The sequence below is a fragment of the Podarcis erhardii genome (genome assembly GCF_964252035.2).
Source record: "Podarcis erhardii genome assembly, chromosome: 5".
NCBI classification, from domain to species: domain Eukaryota; kingdom Metazoa; phylum Chordata; class Lepidosauria; order Squamata; family Lacertidae; genus Podarcis; species Podarcis erhardii.
In genome coordinates, this window is record NC_138509.1 from 33702032 (window position 1) to 33723441 (window position 21410).

General features: G+C 39.8%; 1 protein-coding gene across 15 annotated transcripts in view; it reads left to right on the top strand.

The window, feature by feature from the left end:
* PCDH15 (protocadherin related 15) overlaps positions 1-21410 on the top strand; it is a 649889-nt gene that overhangs the window by 154230 nt on the left and 474249 nt on the right. For all 15 annotated transcript variants that reach the window (XM_081861749.1, XM_081861756.1, XM_081861754.1 and 12 more), the window contains one exon: positions 5496-5574. The gene's annotated coding sequence lies outside the window, so the exon portion shown is untranslated. The remainder of the gene's footprint in view (positions 1-5495; positions 5575-21410) is intronic.

Here is a 21410-nt window from a genome sequence, read left to right on the forward strand (position 1 = left end):
AATCTGACTCAATGATCTGCTACTGGGACTCTTTGTGTGCTAGCCACATGACTTTTTTTATTAAAAACAAAAAACAAAACAGGTACCAGCCATTTTTTTGCTTTGTTCATTAACCCACACATGTAGGTCTGTGGAGGATTAAATATAATTAATATATCTTCCTACTAATTCACATCAAAAACTATAACTGGCTATTGTACCACTATATGCATTTTTTAAGTTACCTAGAAGACAATGTGTCAGTTTTCTGCTGCTGTTCCTATGAATCTGAAAAGAAAGGGAGTCTTAAGCAGTATGAGTTATTATGCCCTCTTGCAGAAGAAAGACCCTTTTGAAAGAAAGGGAGGATCCATCTGTTTTCATTTCTGTTTCAATATTAAGAAAAATTATGGCAGAAACCTTTATGCTCCCTTGCTTCTCATATGCGGTTATGGCACAGCCACTACATCTTATGTGCATGCACAAATACTGTGGGTTACCTGCTGGAGAAGGACTAACAACTCAGTTTCGTGATGAGGTAGAAGGTTCTGCCTCCCCTATATTGTTTATTAATAATTTTATTTTATTTCCCAAATGAATGAATGGCAAAGTATGGAAGAAAGTACCGGTAAATGGGTGCATTTGAGAACAAAAGTTCACTATCTGCCCATTTTTCTCTCTTCTCCCCTAGCTGCATAATGTCTCTGAAAACAGTGTCTCGTAGCGAATGCAAACAAACTGTGAAAAAAAGACTATGAATGGAGGTGGGGATCAGCATTTACTGTCAGAAAGTCTAATCAGAATCTACTTTCCTGTTACCTGAATCCAATGGTTTGGGTCCTGAAGAAGCAAAAAACAAGCTTGTTCCATCTTCCATGTGACAGCCTTTTAGATGACTATCATACCACCTTTCGGTCTTTTCTTTTCCAGGCTAAACATACTCAACTCCCTCAATTGTTCCTTGTAAACCTTGTTTCCAGATATCTTGGTCACCCTAATATGAACACCTTCCAGCTTTTCAATATCCTTCATAAACTGTGGCACCCAGAACTAGACCAATTGGTCTAACCAAGGCAGATTGGGACACTATACTTTTGTTAATGCAGCCTATAATTGCATTAGCTTTTTTTGCTGCTGCATCATACCATTGACTCATGTTCAGCTTGTGGTCTACTAACACCCCCCTAGATTGTACATGACTTTTCTATGGCCAACTATAAGTTAAGTGAAAAATGTGTCACTTCAATCATTTCAATAGAAATTAAGGGAAATACTGTCATGGAATAATCATGTGCTCAGCCTAATATTGGTTTTATGGATCTGAAGTATAAGCAATAAAGAATATTCATCAAAAGGAAAGGAGAATGGTTGCAGTCCTGTACCTACTGACTTGGGGCTAAGTCCCATTGAATTCAGTGAAACTTGCTTCTGAATAGATATGTGTAGGATTGTGCTATTAATTGCCTTAAGAGTGACAACTTTTGAGAAGTATTAAATATATTCAGAGAAGATAAGTTGACAAGTTAAGGCTATCCCTTGCCTATTCAATTCCTGAATGCATTTTTCAACCTTTGTGAAGTGAACCATCTTTTAGCATAATTATTTTTTCATCTACTATATAAAATAGCAAAGGCTTCCAATGCAAAGTGGGAAAGGTGATAGCTGTTGAATTACTGGAAAAAAACTTCAATTTTAAGCATTTGAAAAATACTAGATTTTTTTATTGTCAGATAGAGGCCTTGATATGGAAAGGGATTTCAGTGAATTAAGTACTGTAGAGGTTTTTAATCTGTTACAGTGAAATGTCACTTTTGCATAGCATGTACCCTACCTTTTATTTTATTTTATTTTATTTTATTTTATTTATTTTTTTAAAAATCCTTTGGTACTATATCATGATCACCTAGACGACTTCCAATCTGAAGAAACCTGGATTAATAGGATAGTTTGTATGAGGGGCTCATTTGTTTTGCTGTAGATAGTAATCAATAATGAGAACCCTGGGAGTATTTCTGGAATCATTTTATTGTAAGTGAAGCTGTGTTGAAAATTAATGAATGTAGGACACCTTGTTACTTTGGAATGCCCTGTTAAACTGGCTTTGCAACCAAGTGCTTACTGAGTCATGTTATTAACTCGTATAATTCCAGTTAAAATTGAGTTTTGTTGCATTTTGATTTTTTGAAGGATAAAAAAAGAAAATCTTCATAAAAATTATATTTACAAGTGGAGAATTATATTTGCATTTGTAAAAATTCCCTTCCCTCTTCCATCACCCAACCTTCTATGTTTTCCCATGCAACCATCTGTCTATATCACATATGCATACTCTCAGATATACCTTCTCTGAAGAACACAGGATCCCTCTCCTCCCTCCATTCTCCTAATCCCAATCCTTTCCTCAGCTCTCCCCTTTCACCTCCCCTTTCCCTTTTATCATTTGTGGACATTCAGCAGCAGGTAAGCAATCCACTGTGGGATCCCCAAGTGGCAAAACAATTGAGCCATGAATTCTCCTTATCTAGTGTCCATCTCTCCCAACAACACATATTTAAGTTCTGCCCTGGGGATATGGCTGAGCACTCAGCTAACACTTTGGTCCCTGGACCAATAACAGAGGTTGTGTTGGGCTAGCAGCAACAAGCACAGGCTGCATGACCACCCTCATGTCAGTTCTGGGTATAATCTCCTTCTGTGCACTTTGGGGGCAGAAATCACCTTAACACCCAGTGACAGGAGAGGGCTTGGCTCACTTGAGAAAAAAGTACTTTGGATGTTGTTTTTGGCAAGTATTTGGGTAATGGCAGCTAACAATAGCAGATAGCCTTCTGCCCTGTCTCTCTGAGTTTGGCGTAGTAGGTGTCCACAAAATCTGTATTCTATATCTCTTCAAGGCTTATTGTAGGAGAGATAAACCTTTGGAGTGATTCACTGACCAATACCGCTGATGATGCTTCATTGTATTCTGACTGTGCTGTGAGTTCCCTGCTCACTTTAATCCTCTAACTTGAACAGCTGTGGATTTTTTCAGATTTGTGGTGTTATTGTTGTTTTTTAATGGAGATGAAACCTGCAACACTGCTTTTTGCCTCAAGGCACTTCCTTGAAACTTACATAGTTGTATACCTGTAGTGTTTTGTCTATTTGTGCACCTAAGGGCCTTAAAATATTTCCTTTTCTATTATTCCTCTGTTCTTTTGCCCAACTATGGGAAAGTCCATGGGAAAGACTTAATTCTGTTTTGCTGGAGTTGGTACAGCCTCTTTTTATCTTGCTTAGAGCGCATTCAAGATTTTTCAGCCAGTGCCTTTTCCTCCTTCTGCATGAATGATGCACAAATACACCCTACTACTAATAAACCTCTGTGAAGAAACCAACCTTGGAGACCGTACGTCCATACATAAAGTTAACCTTTTAATGTCCTTCAGGGTGGGGTACAGAAGCCAAAGCTACATATTGACAGAAGTGAGTTAAAATGTTTCAGTTCACAAGATTTGACCCAGCACAGAGCAAAGATCTAGACACCAGACAGTCAAGTTGTATTGCCACCCAGCCTGCATGTGGGAAGAACATTACAAGCAGATTGAGGGCCCCTCGTAATGGGGTGGGGACATGGAGTTTATGAATCACAGTTTCGCTAGTGCTATAGACAGACAGACAGGAGAAGCTAATGGGGTGATTCACAGAGAGGTTTTTCAAGATGATATTGCTCAGTAATTGCCCATTCTGAGTCAATAAGAACAAATGTCATGGGCTGAACCTGTAGGTAATAAACTTTCATTTTAAGTTGCCAAGGACATATGTTGATCTTTATTTCTGAATCAGCATAACAGAATGAATCTTGAGCATTGGAAAGAACACTGCTTGTTAATACATCACTAAATTAAATTACCATGTGTGGAATCTCTATGTTAATTCCACAATGAACTGATTTCAGAGATGCAGCTCCTTAGGGTTATGTTATGTTGTTATGTTATAATTTCATTCTTCGTAATTAATTATATCCTACTTTTCAAATACTTTTTTCAGAGCATGTGGAAAGTAGTATATTTTAGTGGTATGGTTACAGAACCATTTCCTTCTCTTTTTTTAAATATTCTTCATTAGGTCTTAATATATTTAACTGACATTAAGGCTGGATGAATGCAACATTTTCTTATAGGATTGTGGAGACTGAGCATATATTTTTGCCCCTAAAAAGCACTTCTTGAGAAAGTGGTTTCATTCTGAAAATAAACACTCATTGCAGATATAACCTTAGTATTTGTGAGCTGCTTGGGTCTTCATTGGATAAATTTATTCAATAGCTGGTGGCACTGAATTTTAAGAAGAGCTCCTTAGAAGCACAAGTGCTCTTACCACACAAAAAGGAAAGTGTATTTGGCACATTTCACAGCTGATTAGCAGATTCTGCAGCAGACCTTGCTACGTGGTCTGAACCGCAGGTACACATAAGCACATTTCTCTTGTGGGGACATTTGACTTTAGATTCTTATATTGCTGAAATTATTGTCTGTAAATTTAAAATAAATGTTTTCAAGCAAATAATATTTTAGATACTGTGACCTGGTGTTTGGGTCTGCTAAATATTGAGCACATGTGCAGAATCTTGATTTACTTCTGGGGGAAATGAATTATTTGTGTTACATATGAGCTCCTTGTGTTTATGAATTATGGCAACATCACCGCTTGCAATATATAATGAAACAGGTCCTTTTATATTGGTGAAGAAAATCAGAATAGAGCTCTGCCTTGAGAGGCAACCACGTAAAGGCATCTTGCCACCCACTCAATAAGACAGTATGTGCAATTGGGCTATATACTGGCTAATTTGCGTGGACCCTAATGGACAAAATATGAATGACATTTGAACAATACCAAGGATGTTTAGGGCATATATCAAGTATTCCTATTTTACAAGTGCAAGAATCTGGACTTTACAGGGTTTTGTACAATATTCATGTAAATATTAACATTAAATATTAAATATTACTATAGTTTTATAAATAGCTTGGGGAGGGAAAGAAATCCACTTTTGGGTAGTCACTGAAGAATACTTAGCTGCTTCACATTTATCTTGGTGATCTTTTTTATTATATATATATTTTAAAGAACTAGAATAAAATACTGTTCCTACAGCTTCTTGGTTCAGTGTCTTACTTGAATAAAAAATCCAGAAAGGCTCCTATCAAAATTTTATTGTAATTACTTTAAATACTGGACACAAATATACATATGTTGTGGATAAAAGCACCATATTGTAACAGTAAAGTGAAATAAAGATATTAAATAACTCAACCATAAGAAAGAAGTGTTGTTGCTTTTGCGCCAGTCTCCAGTATGTAGACTCGGATTAGAAGGAGGCCCTCTTTTTATTACAGTTGGCAAGTGCCACAAAAATTATATACGATCAAATAAATTATCGTTAAGACTGTTCTGTGTTTGCTACTGCATGCATTTATAACATAACACCATTTTGCCACCATTTTTTTTTTTAATGATTTTTTTATCTACAGGTTTGCAACAATGGTGGACAAACTACAGAATGCCATATTGCAGTGAAGCTCAACCCAACATCATGACTCCAGAGTCTTGGTGAGGAAATGTTTCAGAAACTTGAATCTTTTTGTTTATTTAACGTCAGAGAGCATATGTTACATTTTGCACAAAGAGTTAAGTGAATATGTTTTTATTTATATTCATAATCCTTGCACTTACTGAGATGCAAATGGGATGTAATGTGGCAGCCACAGGTTATACACACATCTGTCCACTTCTTAAAATGGAAGGGTAGTTAGGGTTTTTTAAAAAACTTCTATATGGGTGACTTGAGACAAACCTTTCCACCCCTCTGTCTTACTCATTGCTCAAATGATGAACCACGTTTGTTTTCAGGCTGACTGATTTCTCGTAACTGAGCCAGGTTGGCAGAAACATGCTAAGTCACAGCATAAAACATATCATAAGTCAAAGGGAGCTCAGTTTCCTTCCCTCCAAGTCCATATGGATATATCAGTGTTAAATATTATTATAGTGGTCTCACCTGACCACTTCGATAGGAATTAGCAGGTACACTGGAACATGAGCAGCCAGTATGGCTGGTCCTTCTTGTGTCCAGTTTGTTCCTTGTCCCAGTCTATTATCAAACATTTTTTTTAAAAAAAGCGCCAAACAAACCCTGTCGATTAATCTTCTGGTGCTTAAACTGAGTGAACCTGCATACAGTGGTACCTCAGGTTACAGACACTTCAGGTTACAGACGCTTCAGGTTACAGACTCCGCTAACTCAGAAATAGTACCTCGGGTTAAGAACTTTGCTTCAGGATGAGAACAGAAATTGTGTAGTGGCAGCGGGAGGCCCCATTAGCTAAAGTGGTATCTCACGTTAAGAACGGACCTCCAGAATGAATTAAATTCTTAACCCGAGGTACCGCTGTATTTCCAAAACTTTAATATAGGCATAGAGAAAGGGATGACAGTGTTCTTTTTAATCTCAGCTGCTCTGAAGGCTGCTTCAAATGTTAAAAGTAAATGGGAAGAGGAGGCTCAAATTTTAGTCACACTTGTGCTAGCGGCTCAGAGGCAAAGGGGGAAATGATCATCATCATATCCCACTGTGTTTCATCAAGGAATCCAAAGCCATCACCCATCCAAGCATTGAGCAGCAGACCTAGAAGTGCTTAGCTTCAGCAAGGTAGTGCCTTCAGACCATGCCATGGGAGAACATGAATATTCCTCCAAGAGGAGATACACACTTGGTTCTTGTACTGGAAAATGCAAATCCTTCCCCTCCCTTTCCTTTGGCTTCAGATTAGACCCAGATGTAATTGATAGAAGACTCTCCTTCCTTGAAGCTTTGTAATCAGAGGTTAGATGGCCACCTGTCATGTATGATCTTTTTGAGATTTCTGCATTGCAAGGGCTTGTACTAGATGACTTTCGGGGTCCCTTCTAACTCTACAGTTCTATGATGCTATGATAAATATGAGTTACAATTGCTACCTCTATCGCTGATTCCTTTTGAACTAAACTGAATAGCTTCTATTGGGCTTTTGCTGCTTCTTGTGATTGCCTGTAGTGATTGAGATGAATGAAGGAACAGTTTTTCTTATCTTCCATTAAAGCTTTAGTTGATGGTATCCAAAATAGAATACTAAATTAATGGTAAAAACTCTCACACACCTCACCCGATATACACCAATCCAGTGTTTGTGGCTGGAGACAGGATCGTTTATTTGGTCCATGAAGATTTCTCAGCAGATATTTAATTATTCTCTAAAATGTAAAACAGTGCCAGAGCTTTGCTTGGCAAAATTATGCTATCAGGAACAATGAACATTTAGTCCATTGATGGATAAATCCTGGTATCAAAATATGACATATTTATTTCAGAAATTTGACAACCTACACAATTATTTTTCCCCCAAGGGGATATTGCTTCAAATCGTGTAGAAATTATGTGTTTATGCAGGAATATTTTGCATCTCTTTATACCTCCGGTATAAATATAAACCAGACCCAGGGGATTGCTTATTTAAAATTAGTACACTTTTGATGAAGGAACTCACTCTTGCTTGGTTGCAATTAATGCCTTCTACATTTCTTGATATTAGCAAAGATACCATACAGTCTAAGTTTCTACCACTGGTCAATAGGTCACAAAATAGGTTTCCTGTAAGGATATTAATACAGGCATCCTCACACTTACATATTTTTGGAGACAGTATTTTTTGCATGGATTGAAGAGAGAGCGGCAGAGAGGGTGTTTAAGGGGCATTTACAGAGTGCTCCCACTTTACATGATTTTTACAGGGTGCTCCCCACTTTATGCGTTTAGGGGTCCAGAACATAACTGTTATGTACTGAAGTTCTCACCCTGGGCCAGCAGGGGGATACTGTAGATAGTTATGCAAATGAAGGATCGAAAGTGACGTTCAGTGATTGGATAGTTTTAGAAAATGGCAACAGTTACATTGTTCTGGAGCTCTATATAAGCAGGCTGACTGAGCTCCCCAGTCATTTCTGTTCCAGCTTACAAATAAAGAGCTGCTTTGGAAGAATCGCTGTGTCGTCTGATATGTTCGCCCACAACTTAACAATAACACTCCATAAGTGGGAGCATATGTATATTTTGTATATTTAATTATGGACAGCAGTTACCTACAAAACTACAGCTAGAAACCAGTATGATGGAAATTTAAATCTAGTTAAATGACTGGCAGAACTAATTATGACATTTGAAGGGTCAGCTACCAGGTTTTAATTAGTTTGTTTTTATTTCTGCTTCATTTATTTATTTAAGCTTTGTTTTTCATACTATTTGCTGCATTGTGTCTATCCCTCTGTTTTATTGTTTTATATTGGGATTGTTACGGTTTTAAGCAATGCATATGAATTATTATTATTATTATATATATATATATATATATATATATGAGAAACGATTATGCATTGTAGCCCTAGCTTATATTTTAAAACGAGCTTTTTAGTTACACGTAAAATCTGCTTTGTACATTTTTGGAAGAAAACTGTCACATGTTAGAAAAAGGAATGTTTTGTTTGTTGTTAAGAAGGCTGCCGGAGGGCAATCTGGTAATCCTATAGGCACAACTGACAAGTGTGCTCAGTTGCTGGAAATTTGCACAGGAACTTTTCTTATTTGCCTAAATTACATTTTAGAGGGCAATTTATTACGTCTAGACCACTTGAATGCGTATTGATAAGTTCTGCTTAATATTGCACACTTGAGAGCCTTACTCTACCGGTAAGATGCAGGTCTACGTCATAAGTTACTTCCTGCTGTTACACTTAACTTAAGTCAAAGTTTTACTTAAGGATGAGGGTTGGGTGGCTGTTAGATTCTCTTGCTTTTAATAGCAGCTGACTATCATTTGAAACAACAACTCTATCCTTCATAGCTGATCTGTGCTAGATGTTTTACCCACCAAGTTGGCAAGTAATGGTTATAGTTTATCAAGAGACCATTTCCACCAGTTCATTCCACACTCCCAACATTTCATTGCACCCTGAGGTGGCCAAAAAACCAGAGCAAGCCCAGGTTGGAGTATTTATGAATTTTGCTGATTTTCTTAAGGGACAAATTAAATGGATTAACTGTGAGAGGACGCAAAAGGCTTGGCCCCTAACTTAATGGTGCCCCAAATACATATTTGGCTTTCTCCCACACAAGTGAATAGTTGCCATTCATTCTTATAAGGGACATAGTGTTGCAGTTGGGGACACAAAGCATAATTTAATCCAACCCTCTACGATGTAGGAATCTTTTGCCCAATTTAGGGCTTGAACCCAGGACCCAGAGATTAAGAGTATCACGCTGTACTGAGTGAGCTATCCACAATGCATATCCAGCGTATCCCTATGCGTGTGTGTTCATTCATTTGTGTACTTGTGCACATGCATGCACACCTACATGCAGACACACATGGCACCAGTGGTGGAGCTTCATGCTCTGCCATGGGGGGTGGAAAGCAGGTGGGGGCAGGGCTGGCACACATCGTGGGGGTGGGGGCAGCCGCGATGGCACCCTGCCGGGATCGCACTGCTGGGGGCGGTGCACTCCCCCTGCACTCCTCTTCCTCCGCCAGTGCATGACACACCAAAGCAGGTTGAATTAAGCACAATTGCAACAAACATTTCAGGAAGTGGAAGGAGTGTTTATTTCAACCTCTCTAGGGGCCATTATTTGCTTTGGAGGAATGTGGGGTGAGTGACAGGTTTGGCCCCTTCCTAAACTGATGGTGGATGGCAGGAGAAAAAGGAAAACACAATGGACCAAGGTTTTGCCCAGTTATCTTCTCTGTGTGATGGAATCATGGGAAAAAGCTGTCCCATGAGCCTTTGCTGCAAAGAGTAGGGGAAAGCCTATATAAGGCTGCTTTCCATGGAGCTCACAGCCATTTTGCTTTGAGAGCTTATCAGGTTAGAGCCTTCACTGAGCAATTTTGGGTCGCTGGGTGACAGGGCCGGAAAAGATTTTTTCCTCTCTCAACCTGATGGGCACTTGGTTGGGTCCCCCCCCCCCAACCTTTCCCTCAGTAAAATTATGGCTTTCCTTTGTTAGGTGGAAGAACATCGTATGAGGGTGGAAATGGCAGGATCAACATAGTATAGGGGGTCGCCATAAGGGGCCTGAGGGGAGGATTGAGAAACCCAAGCATGGGTTTGGTATCTGCCTAGTTGGAATCTGCACCCTGGTCCCCCAGTGAGACCTTGCTTGCTTGACTTGCACCACAGCACGGTTCGACACTGGCCAACTCCTGCTGTTCAGGTTTGGAGTGATCCAAACCCAGCGGATCCATTCCATCAACATGGGGAACTGATTTTGGGACCCAATGCCTTTCCAACCCTTGCCCCGCCTGCTGCTGTCAGTAAAGATTTGGCCTGATTTTATCCCATCACCGTTGTACAGTCTGGTTATTTTGCTGCTCTCATGGGTCACATAATGCGCTTGCCTGGGCAAGTGAATTCTTATTATATCTGTATACTTAGTGATACTAAATGAGTGACCTTCAAATATTAACACCAAAGTAAGCCTGTATCATAAATATCTGTAACAAAGATCAGTGTTGTCACTCTTTTCAAAAGCAGATAGTAGCTAGGTGCCAGTACCCTTTGTTTAAAATTCATCCCAGCATTTTGTTACATGGGTTTACTTCGTTGGGAGTCAACATAGCTCTGTTGAACTTTTAACATCTTAAAGTCAGGAAGTGTGTTCTTAATACTGGCAGTTTGTTTGATCAATGCCATGATATATAATGGGAGTTCTGTTTTTGTCACTTTAACAGAAAAATGTTTTAGGAGCTCCATCACTGGGTGCCAATTTAACACCAGGTTTCAGTAGTGCTCTAAAAGTGCCAATGTAATTTATAAGGTGACCTGCCTGTGTGGAAAGCAGTACTTAGACAAAGCTTCAAGCAGTTTGAGAAAATGTTTTAATCTTGTGCTTGTTCAACCGGAACAAAAGAAGTTTGAATGCCTGCCTGTTTCTGCACTGTATCTAACAACCTGGTCCTGTAGATTGGCTTTAGCTGAAATGATGCAAATAGTAGCTTGCTCTGTTGCAGCTGAAGTACAATCCCATGCACAGAATATCTGGATATTTTCTGATGTTTTCTTGATTAAATGTGAACAGGTTCGCACTACCTTCTGTGGTTCCTATGGGTTGCAGAAGACCTACAAGATAGAGCAGAATGAGATGATGATGATGGAAAGGGAAAGGGGACAGAAGGAACTCCCAACGGAACTAAAGTAGTCACGGTTGCTTGTGAAACAGAATCAGAAAAAACACATGATTTTACGTTAGCAGTGCTTCTGAGGTTAGATTCCAGAATCAAGCCAAGCTGTCGGTTGTACTTCAGCAGGTTTTCAAACAAAATAATATTCTTGTGCCCCCAAGGAAGATTTCATCTGCACTTTATTGGGCAATTAACATGTTTATTAACATTCCTTATTCCTTATTTCTGGCACTGTTTGTGTGACTAGCCTCTGTTTTTGTTACTGCACTGGCTGTGGTGCTTCCCTCTTCTCTCTCCTGCTTCAACAAACCATAGTTTGCTGGGCTGGGGGTGTTATATCTGAAACCCCTATTGATTCCCCCGCCTCTGCCCAGTGTTAGAGTCATGACACCTTTAGTATTAACAAACACATTACAGTGGTACCTCCGGTTGCGGACGGGATCCTACCAACGTGTTACTAATAAACTTTTCTCCTTCTTGTTGCATTTTATTTAAAAACAAGAAGCCTTGTTAGCGATTTTTAAAAGAGAAATACTTCCATACAGCTTAAGTTAAATTTCACACCTGAAAATTTCAACACAGAATCACAAATTTTAAGCCAATAAACTACTCATAAAATCAATAGTGAATCTTCCCAAACAGGGTTTTATTGGTATCAGGCAATAAATTAGTACCAGCAGTCAGGATTTTGGAGAATACTGGTAAAAATGGGAGCAGAAATTGCTGGTGTTCACTGCTTCACTGGATGTCAGAAAAATCCAGTGCATATGATTGGCATTAATTATGCAAATCATGTAACCTACATAATTATGTAACTTACATAATTTTGCCATTGAGACAAATAAAGCTTTTGGTGGAGGATGAACTGCTATGGAAAGAAAACCACACTGCATGAAACAAATATAGGATGGAATGGGAAGCAATGTTTTCTTACATCCCTAATCAGCATTCCTGGGAGTGACACATCCATTGGATACAGATATGTGTTGCAAAACCAGAAAAGTACATCCACTTGTACAACATACCCACTGAATTCCTCTGTTTTTCCTGCCCTGTAGTACCCTGTGCCGTAACCCATGCTTGTTCCAAAGGATTTGTTGACCCTTAATTATAATCTCGGGACACGGATGGCGCTGTGGGTTAAGCCACAGAGCCTAGGACTTGCCGATCAGAAGGTTGGCGGTTTGAATCCCCGCGACGGAGTGAGCTCCTGTTGCTCGGTCCCAGCTCCTGCCAACCTAGCAGTTCAAAAGGACAAAGTGCAAGTAGATAAATAGGGACCGCTCCAACGGGAAGGTAAACGGCGTTTCCGTGTGCTGCTCTGGTTCGCCAGAAGCGGCTTAGTCATGCTGGCCACATGACCCAGAAGCTATCTGTGGACAAACGCCGGCTCCCTCGGCCAATAAAGCGAGATGAGCGCTGCAACCCCAGAGCCGGTCACGACTGGACCTAATGGTCAGGGGTCCTTTACCTTTTTAATTATAAACTCAGATAGGCATGACCTGTAAAGTCAATCTCTGTGGCACAGAGCTATAGATTCCACAGGCAGTAACAACACTCTCCAACATGCTAAAGAGGAAAATCAGGATTCACATCTTTTGGTGCTGTGCTCCCATGGAAACTAGGTGACTCACAAGAGAGCACAGCCACCCAAAATGGGTGTCTTTTAAGGCCGCACTCTTGTGGGAGCCAGAACAGCACATCCTGGGATCCAATCAGAAACCAGGTTGGCTTTTGTAATTCTGGGATGTCCTACACAATTTGGGGCAGTTGATGGGTATACAGTAAGTGGCTGTGGCACACTTGACCAGGGAAGCAAGTGTTCATCTCCCGCTTGGACTACTGCAGTGCACTCTATGTGGGGCTACCTTTGAAGGTGACCTGGAAACTGCAACTAATCCAGAATGCGGCAGCTAGACTGGTGACTGGGAGTGGCCGCCGGGACCACATAACACTGGTCTTGAGAGATCTGCATTGTTCCCAGTATGTTTCCGAGCACAATTCAAAGTGTTGTTGCTGACCTTTAAAGCCCTAAACGGCCTCGGTCCTGTATACCTGAAGGAGCGTCTCCACCCCCATCATTCAGCCGGGACACTGAGATCCAGCGCCAAGGGCCTTCTTGCGGTTCCCTCATTGCAAGAAGTGAGGTTACAGGGAACCAGACAGAGGGCCTTCTCGGTAGTGGTGCCCGTCCTGTGGAACGCCCTCCCAGCAGATGTGAAGGAAATAAACAGCTATTTTAGCTTTAAAAGACATCTGAAGGCAGCCCTGTTTAGGTGGGGTATAAATAAATTATTATTATTATTATTATTATTATTATTATTATTATTCATGGGCATGACAGTGGCAGGGTCATTCCCATTGGGAATGGAGACTCAAAGTTCCATAATGAAAAATGATTGTATTCATCACAATTTATGAGGTTTGGGCTTGTGGTCCCAGGCCTTCCTTACAGGGATGGATTATCAAATGGGAGTCTTCATGGCCTTCCCTGCCACCACAGGAGAGCACGTGTTGCGGTGGGGTCTGCTGAGCCACCCCTCTGTTACCAGGCAGGGTCTCTAAAGATGGCCTGGGGCAGTGATTGGTTCACTGGGTTGCTGGGGTAAAAGTTATGTTGCAATTTTGGTGGGAGGGGTAAAATGTTTAAATACTCTGCACGCAGCCTGGAGCTTTCTCTTTGCTGCATGCAACGGATCACCCGCCCACCCGCCCTTGAGTAAGGAGTTGTTGCATTGACCTTGCTATGCCTGTCATGGGGTCGTCTGCCATTGGGGCAGGGGCTTGGTAGGAATTTTGTCCATCTGGCTGATTGGCTGGGCCATTTGGATTTTGCCTACTGCGTAGCAAATCGTCACAACTTGTAAGGTTGCGGTTAGGCATTGGTTATAAATTGGTGGAGGAGGGGTTAGGATAGGCTGGGCCTGCCCCTCCATGGTTGCTGCGGAAAGGGAATTCCGTTAAAGGAATCCTGGGGCTTGCCATCTTTTCGTCCAATCCCTGGAATGGGACTAGGGCCGGCAAGCCTTCAGGGAGCATGCGGATGAGAATTGAGGGTCTGTGACTCAGCTCCATTTCTCCCCAACTTGCTTTCCCCCGCACTGTCTTTCGGTGGTGCCCGGAAGTCAGTTCTGTCCCCAGGCAGGGGGACAGATAGTCTTAACCAATGCCTAAACAACCACTCACGGTTTTGTATTGAAATAAAGTTGTGGCCAAAATTATGCCAAAAACCTTAAACAAAAATTAAGTGTGCGTTGTGAGTTATTTGGGGGGTGGCTTGGGGACCTCGCCACGCAAGGGAAGGAGGTAGCAGAATAGACACTATGGTGGCAGTTTATTGAGACTGTTCAGTGTATCCACAGAGTATTGAACAGAGTAGCCTGTAAAAGCAAACCCAAAGTTTCTTGCAGCATTCCTAAAACTTACATCAATTGGTAATTTTCATTGTAATAGTCCACTTCCTTGCTTTCTCTTCTGTATTAACATTGTACATTCAAATCAATGATGCAAGAGAGGTTCAAAAGACAATTTAAACCTCACTATGAAAATATCATTATTAAGTAGTTTCTACCTAGTCAATTAAATACACATCTGTTAATGTGAATATGGTCTTGGACACAATTGCCTGGATCAGCTTCTGGAAGGTTTTGCTCAAGCGTGCCTTGAAATTAAACAGCTGTCAGTCTACAGATCTGCACATTTTTCAACTTATTTGAAAGAAAGTAGTGTGAGAATCAATTTTTGCTGTGCTCACTCTCTTGAAGAATTTCCCCCTTCATTTTTCAGTACATTTCACAGGTACAAATATATATGCTTCCATAAATTGCTTCCTTACATTGGTTCAGGCAGTACACCCAGTAAGTAGCTATCTTTGAAAACACACAACACCTCCCCTCCCACCCCAAATTATGGAATTCAGGAGTGCTTCTACATTTCAGCCTTGCAAAAATAACTCTTCAAAATCCTAAAATGATATATTTCCATGGGATGGAGTAGTCCACCCAGTTTATTGTGTACGGTGACAGCATTGCAACCATATATTTGAAAGTGCTGTGCGGTTTCGATTTTTCAAGGAAACAAATATCAGTTCCTCTGACATGTTTTCATTGGAAAGCTGAGTCAGTTACTTCTTAAGATTTGCCCTATCTGTCTTACTACTGATAATGTTGTATCATGTTACATTGAGTTTACTCAAGATATTACACAGAGACAAAAAAATCAAACAGGAGAATGGTTGTCCTTGAAAGATGATTTCTAACTGTTTAAGAACTCTCATCTGAAAAGCTTGAAAAGTTGCATGATCCAGTTAAGGATAAGGTACAGGCCCTTTGCTTCTTCCTTAAGATGTTTTATAGACTATTATAACTGTACAGGATTCAATCTTTATTGCTAAGCTAAGCATTAGCAACACACCAGAAATAAATAGCAGTGAAATAATGTGATTTGAAAACCTAGGTTTTCTAGGTATTTGGTGGTTTTGCTTTTTAAAGAAACAACCATGGTTGGTTTTTTGCTTTAACAGCTGATAGCCTTAACTGTTGCTATTTCAGCCACTTTGGCAAATGTTGCATTAATACCTGGCAACATGGATTTTACCTGTTTCCTGACACTGAAGCTCAAAAGTTGACATTTTAGGTGTGTGGCAAGCACATGTTTTGCTTAAAGGTAAAGGTAAAGGGACCCCTGACCATTAGGTCCAGTCATGGCTGACTCTGGGATTGCGGCGCTCATCTCGCTTTATTGGCCGAGGGAGCCAGCGTACAGCTTTCGGGTCATGTATGCAGCATGACTAAGCCGCTTCTGGCGAACCAGAGCAGCGCACCGAAACACCGTTTACCTTCCCGCTGGAGCGGTACCTTTTTATCTACTTGTACTTTGACGGGCTTTCGAACTGCTAGGTGGGCAGGAGCTGGTACCGAGCAATGGGAGCTCTGTCTGTTGCGGGGATTTGAACCACCAACCTTCTGATCAGTAAACCCTGAGCTCTGTGGTTTAGACCACAGCACCACCTGTGTCCCTTATTCAACAAATTTACATAAATTTAATTTAATATTTATATATTTTTTGGTGTGGGGGATGTTTGTCATTTCAATGAACAAGTTTAGATACTTGTCACCATTTTCATCTGCCCATTTTCTAGCCAGCTCTGGCTGCTGAGCACTTGTTTCCCTGTTCTCTTCCTTTCACAGAGATAATGACTTCTGCACTTCTGCTCCTTTCTACCACCTCTTCTCTTGTTCACTAACCTGTTTGCTTTCAAGATAAGCAAGTAGGCGGTAGCAACTGGAATGGCTATAGACTCACTCTAGAGAAGACCCAATGAGAGCACCTTGTCCAAGCCCCTTCTTCTCAAACAGTGAATCAGTTTGAAAATAAGCAGACCTGCAATTTATTGTGTAGGCTACTTCATTTCAAGACATAAATAGCCTCTTGTTTTCTAGTCAGACATGGCTGATGTTATTTTTTTCACCCTTCTCTTTTAGGATTTAGTTTACATCAATGAGATTTCCATTTGATCTTATTTTTTTCTTCTGTCCCAGAGGCTAATCAGTTAATATTTTATTGTGACTCAGTCCACTCGGAATAAATTTAGCTGTCCTTTGCTGTACTTCTAAGAATTGTTGTAACATTGTTTTGATCTTTGCAGTTTTATCCAGTAGACAGTTTCATTATTTAACTGATCACATTCTCATCTGAAAGAAGATATCAGCAGTTCAGATGGTAGTTCAAATGGTTTGGGAAATCTTGAGTAATATGCATCTTAAATATGGAATAGGTATTTTATTTTAGTTTTAGTTTTTCCTCTACTTTCTCAGGGGGAGGGTGTGGAATTAGTTTCCTTCCCAGATGCCTGTGAGCAGCAATAACACAGACTCTTACTAGTTTTGAAGCAAAGATAAAAATTAGAGCAAAGCTAAGATGTCAGCTGTTTGGCTTCCCTGTTACTACAGTGGTGCCTCGGGTTACATGCGCTTCAGGTAACATACACTTCAGATTACAGACTCCGCTAACCCAGAAATAGTACTTTGGGTTAAGAACTTTACTTCAGGATGAGAACACAAATCGTGCTCCGGCGGTGCGGTGGCAGGAGGAGGCCCCATTAGCTAATGTGGTGCTTCAGGTTAAGAACAGTTTCAGGTTAAGAACGGACCTCTGGAACGAATTAAGTACTTAACCCGAGGTACCATTGTATATGCCAAGAGGTGGGCATTTCGATGACTAGGGAAGATTTTTTTTTTTTTTAAGGAGTGAACTTATCTTTTTCGTTTCCCCAAATGTCCCAGAATTATGTTGTGCTCTAATGTGAGAAATGGTCATTTCCCACCTCCATGGCTTGCCTAAAACAGCCTGGAAGGCCAAACAGGGAGGATTGATGGGACAGATTAGGTCAATGGCCAGACTGTTCCCACCAATTCTTTGGAGCAATACAACACCTGGGGCACTCTGGGAAGAAAAGGGTGGCTGTCAGCCACTGGCATCAAAGAGTTCTGCCACCCTGACAGTTCAAGAGGCAGCAAGGGCAAAAGAGAGGGAGAGAGAAGCAGTTTCCTGGCACCTATCAGGAAGTCCCCTTGACTTTGTTCCAGTTTTGCCCCACCTTCTAGTTTTGTCTTCTTCAACTAGGACATGTCTGAAACCCTTCAGAGCATCTGTCAGCCATGATACACAGTATTGAGCTAAGTGGACCAATTGCTTGTCTCAGTATAAGGTAACTTCATAGTGATTCACATTACACAAAGTTCGTTGTAAAGGTGGCTTTTTCTTTTCTTTTTAGCCTCTTGGAATTAAAATTACCGTATATTGTTCTGACAAATCCATCCAAGCCACTCTGAGCCCCTATCCATCAGAGAGTCTTGGCTATTTAAAACTGTCTATTTATGTTTTCATTGTGTTAATAAAACCGATAGCTCTAGTAGCATTAATATACGATGAAAACATTTAAAAATCCAAGAAAATTATTTCAGCCTGAGGGATCAGAACAATTTATGTCGAACTTGTCAGGCTACTGGAGCAAACTAAATGAGTCATCAGGAAATAATTTAGGTTTGTTTCATATAGCACTGAAGTATTTTTATGAACATTTAATCATGTATTCCAAGAAGCAGTGGCAAAGGCCTTTCCTTTATAATAATTAATTGAGGGTGGTGTAACACACATATCCAAATGATCTGTTGTGTATTCATTCTGGACTAGGTAGCATAAGTAGATATATCTTCCAATAGATCAGAGGAGGGAAACTTCTGGCCCAAGGGACAGATTAGACCCGGGAGGAGTAATTTGATACTCAAGACCGTTCTCTCCAGAACATGCTCACTAGCCACTCACATGATATTATATGCGATAACAGATGTGGGGCAGTTAAATTTATAGCTAGAAAGCAACAATAAGGAGCATTAAAGGTGCACTCCCAATTGCATTCCTTCCAATGTGACATGATCCAAATCCAAGACACCATTTTCCAGGTTTGAAATCCCACGCAAGATCACAGACCTGGGGAAAGTGTTTTTTTTTTAATAATATTTTTATTTATAGAATTTTCAAAAACAAAAAGAAAAATATTCCATCTGAGATTTACATCCAAATCTAGTCTCTATACTTTTTAGACTTCCCTCAGCTTGTCTGGCAATTTTTCATATTATCACTATTATTCACATTTCTTCAATCTATATTGCACTTTAACAAACTTATTCATATCAAATTTTATCAAACAATATTTCTATCAATTATTATCACAGAACTTCTTGAAAACCTACAAACGTTAATTGTTCTTCACATATATTTTTAATATACTCTGTAAATTTGTTCCAGTCCTCGGTAAATCTCTGGTCTCGTCGGTTCCGAATTCTCCCAGTTAATTTGTCCATTTCTGCGTATCCCATCAACTTCATTCTCCATTCTTCTTTCGTCGGGATTTCTTCCTGTTTCCATTTCTGGGCCACCCAAATTCTAGCTGCTGTTACTGCATATAAAAATAACTTCTCATCCTTCTTCTTAATATCATTCCTTGGCATTCCTAACAAGAAAGTTTCTGGCTTCTTAACAAAAGTATATTTCAACATTTTTTTCAATTCATTATAAATCATTCCCAGAAACATTTCATTTTTTTACATTCCCACCACATATGGTAAAATGTTCTTTCTTTCTCTTGGCATTTCCAACATTTATTACTAACTTTATACATCTTCCCAAGTTTTACTGGTGTTACATACCATCTATATATCATTTTCATAACATTTTCTTTTATTGTAGTACATGCAGTAAATTTCATTCCTTCTTTCCACAATCTTATCCAATCATCAAATTGTATATTATAACCAAAATCTTTGGCCCACTGAATCATAGCAACTTTAACTTCTTCATCCTTTGTATGCCTGGGAAAAGTGGTTTTTCAGACATGGTGCCCAAAAACCTGGAGAACCCAAAAACACTTTATTGGGGGTGAGATCTTGGCACAAAACTTTGTGAGAACAAGTAGTCGCTGTACTCTCACAGAACCCCCCCCCCCCAGGATATCCTTTTCAAAGCCGTTGACAGGTATGCAATTGCTCCTTATCAAGCGAGGCTTGCTGTTGGTGCAGATAAACTGATCCACAGCGAGCATTGATGAGAACAAGCCTTGCAAAGGATTGGCTGCACTAGAGAGTTCCCAGTTTAGAACAGTGCAGCCAATTCCTTCCCGGTGTAGAGCTTGCTGTAAGCTCAAATCAGCAGCCCAGTGTTTACAAAAGGCCACATGAGGAAATGCTTGTGCCAGCATAGGTAACAGCATTTGCATTTCTTTTCAAAATGAAATATGATATATACATTCTTTTCATTCAATAATAATAAAAAGCCACCTCATTACGTGGGATGGGCAGATGGCAGCACCTAAGCCATTACACAATAACTTTGTTGTTCACCTCCCAGGAGTCCCAGTACTAGAATAGGAAGGCACAATCATGTTTTCCAGCAATATTGGAGACAGCCATCTCATTCGCAATATGGCAGGAAGCTTCCACTGCATTTTAGATGGGCACCTGGGGAGCTGTTGTTGGAATCTGGATATTGGACTATGTGGACCCTTCATTTGATTTTGTATTCATATGAGCCTTGAAGCTCAAACCCATTTTCAGAAAATAAACCGTCATATGACATTTGATCAAAACATTGATCAAAGATGGGGGGGGTATCACTTTATCATTGTCAGGTTTGAATAAACAAACTATTAAAACAAATTCCTCTTTTCTGTTCTTTTAAGAAAATAATAAACTAAGATTACAATCGTTTGAATAAAAAAAGTTTGATCCAGGCAAACTTTAGTATGTTCAAGGCTTATTGAATTCAATAGGTTAGTGGGCTGTAAAGTTTTTCCAAGTAAAGATAATTCTAAAATTATATTTGAAATGGCATTTGAAATTGCTTAACTTTGGGTGCATTTTGCGGAAAGGATCCAGCTATTGGTTGAGACTATCCAAATAAAGACTGATATGAAACCATGCAACACGTGTGGTCTTAACAATCATGCCCATTTAGGAGCTACTAATGATATATGTTTTTATGTACATGTTTAAAATATTAAAATGCATCACCTTTTTATTTTATCTAGTCACATGCTAGGATATTATAAAGAATAAAGAGAAAAAAGGCATATACAGAACTGTTCTAAATACTGTACCTTTGGATTATGGACAAGAACATCCCACCCAAAGGCTTGGGGCAGGTAGCAGTATTTAAAAGTACTGTATTCTGAATTAAGAATATAAATCACAGCTACCGCTCCCGTTAAAAAGAGGAAATGTGTACAGTTGGGGTGAACTGTAAAGAACCATCTAGGTAGTGTGAATTCCAAAAGTTTTTAATACAATTATTAACACTTCCAGTCACGTTCTCCTTTGGGAATACTCTCAAGGAAACAGGTTGTGGGGGAACCCATGTTTAAAGGAGAATGAAACACTCAAGAAGATATCTCAGTAGCCAAGGCCAAGCTAGAAGAGTTTGAAATCAAGCTGTTGCAGTCTATAAGGATTGTTTGAACTGATGACTTCTCAAGCACATGGCACCTTAATGGCAAATGCTATGAAATAAATATTTACTGGAATGTAAAGGACAATATATTATGTGGGCAAATAAAGTAGTTTGTTAACAAAAGTGGATTTATCAAAACTAGATTCTGCACCAGAAAAGAAATTATTTCTT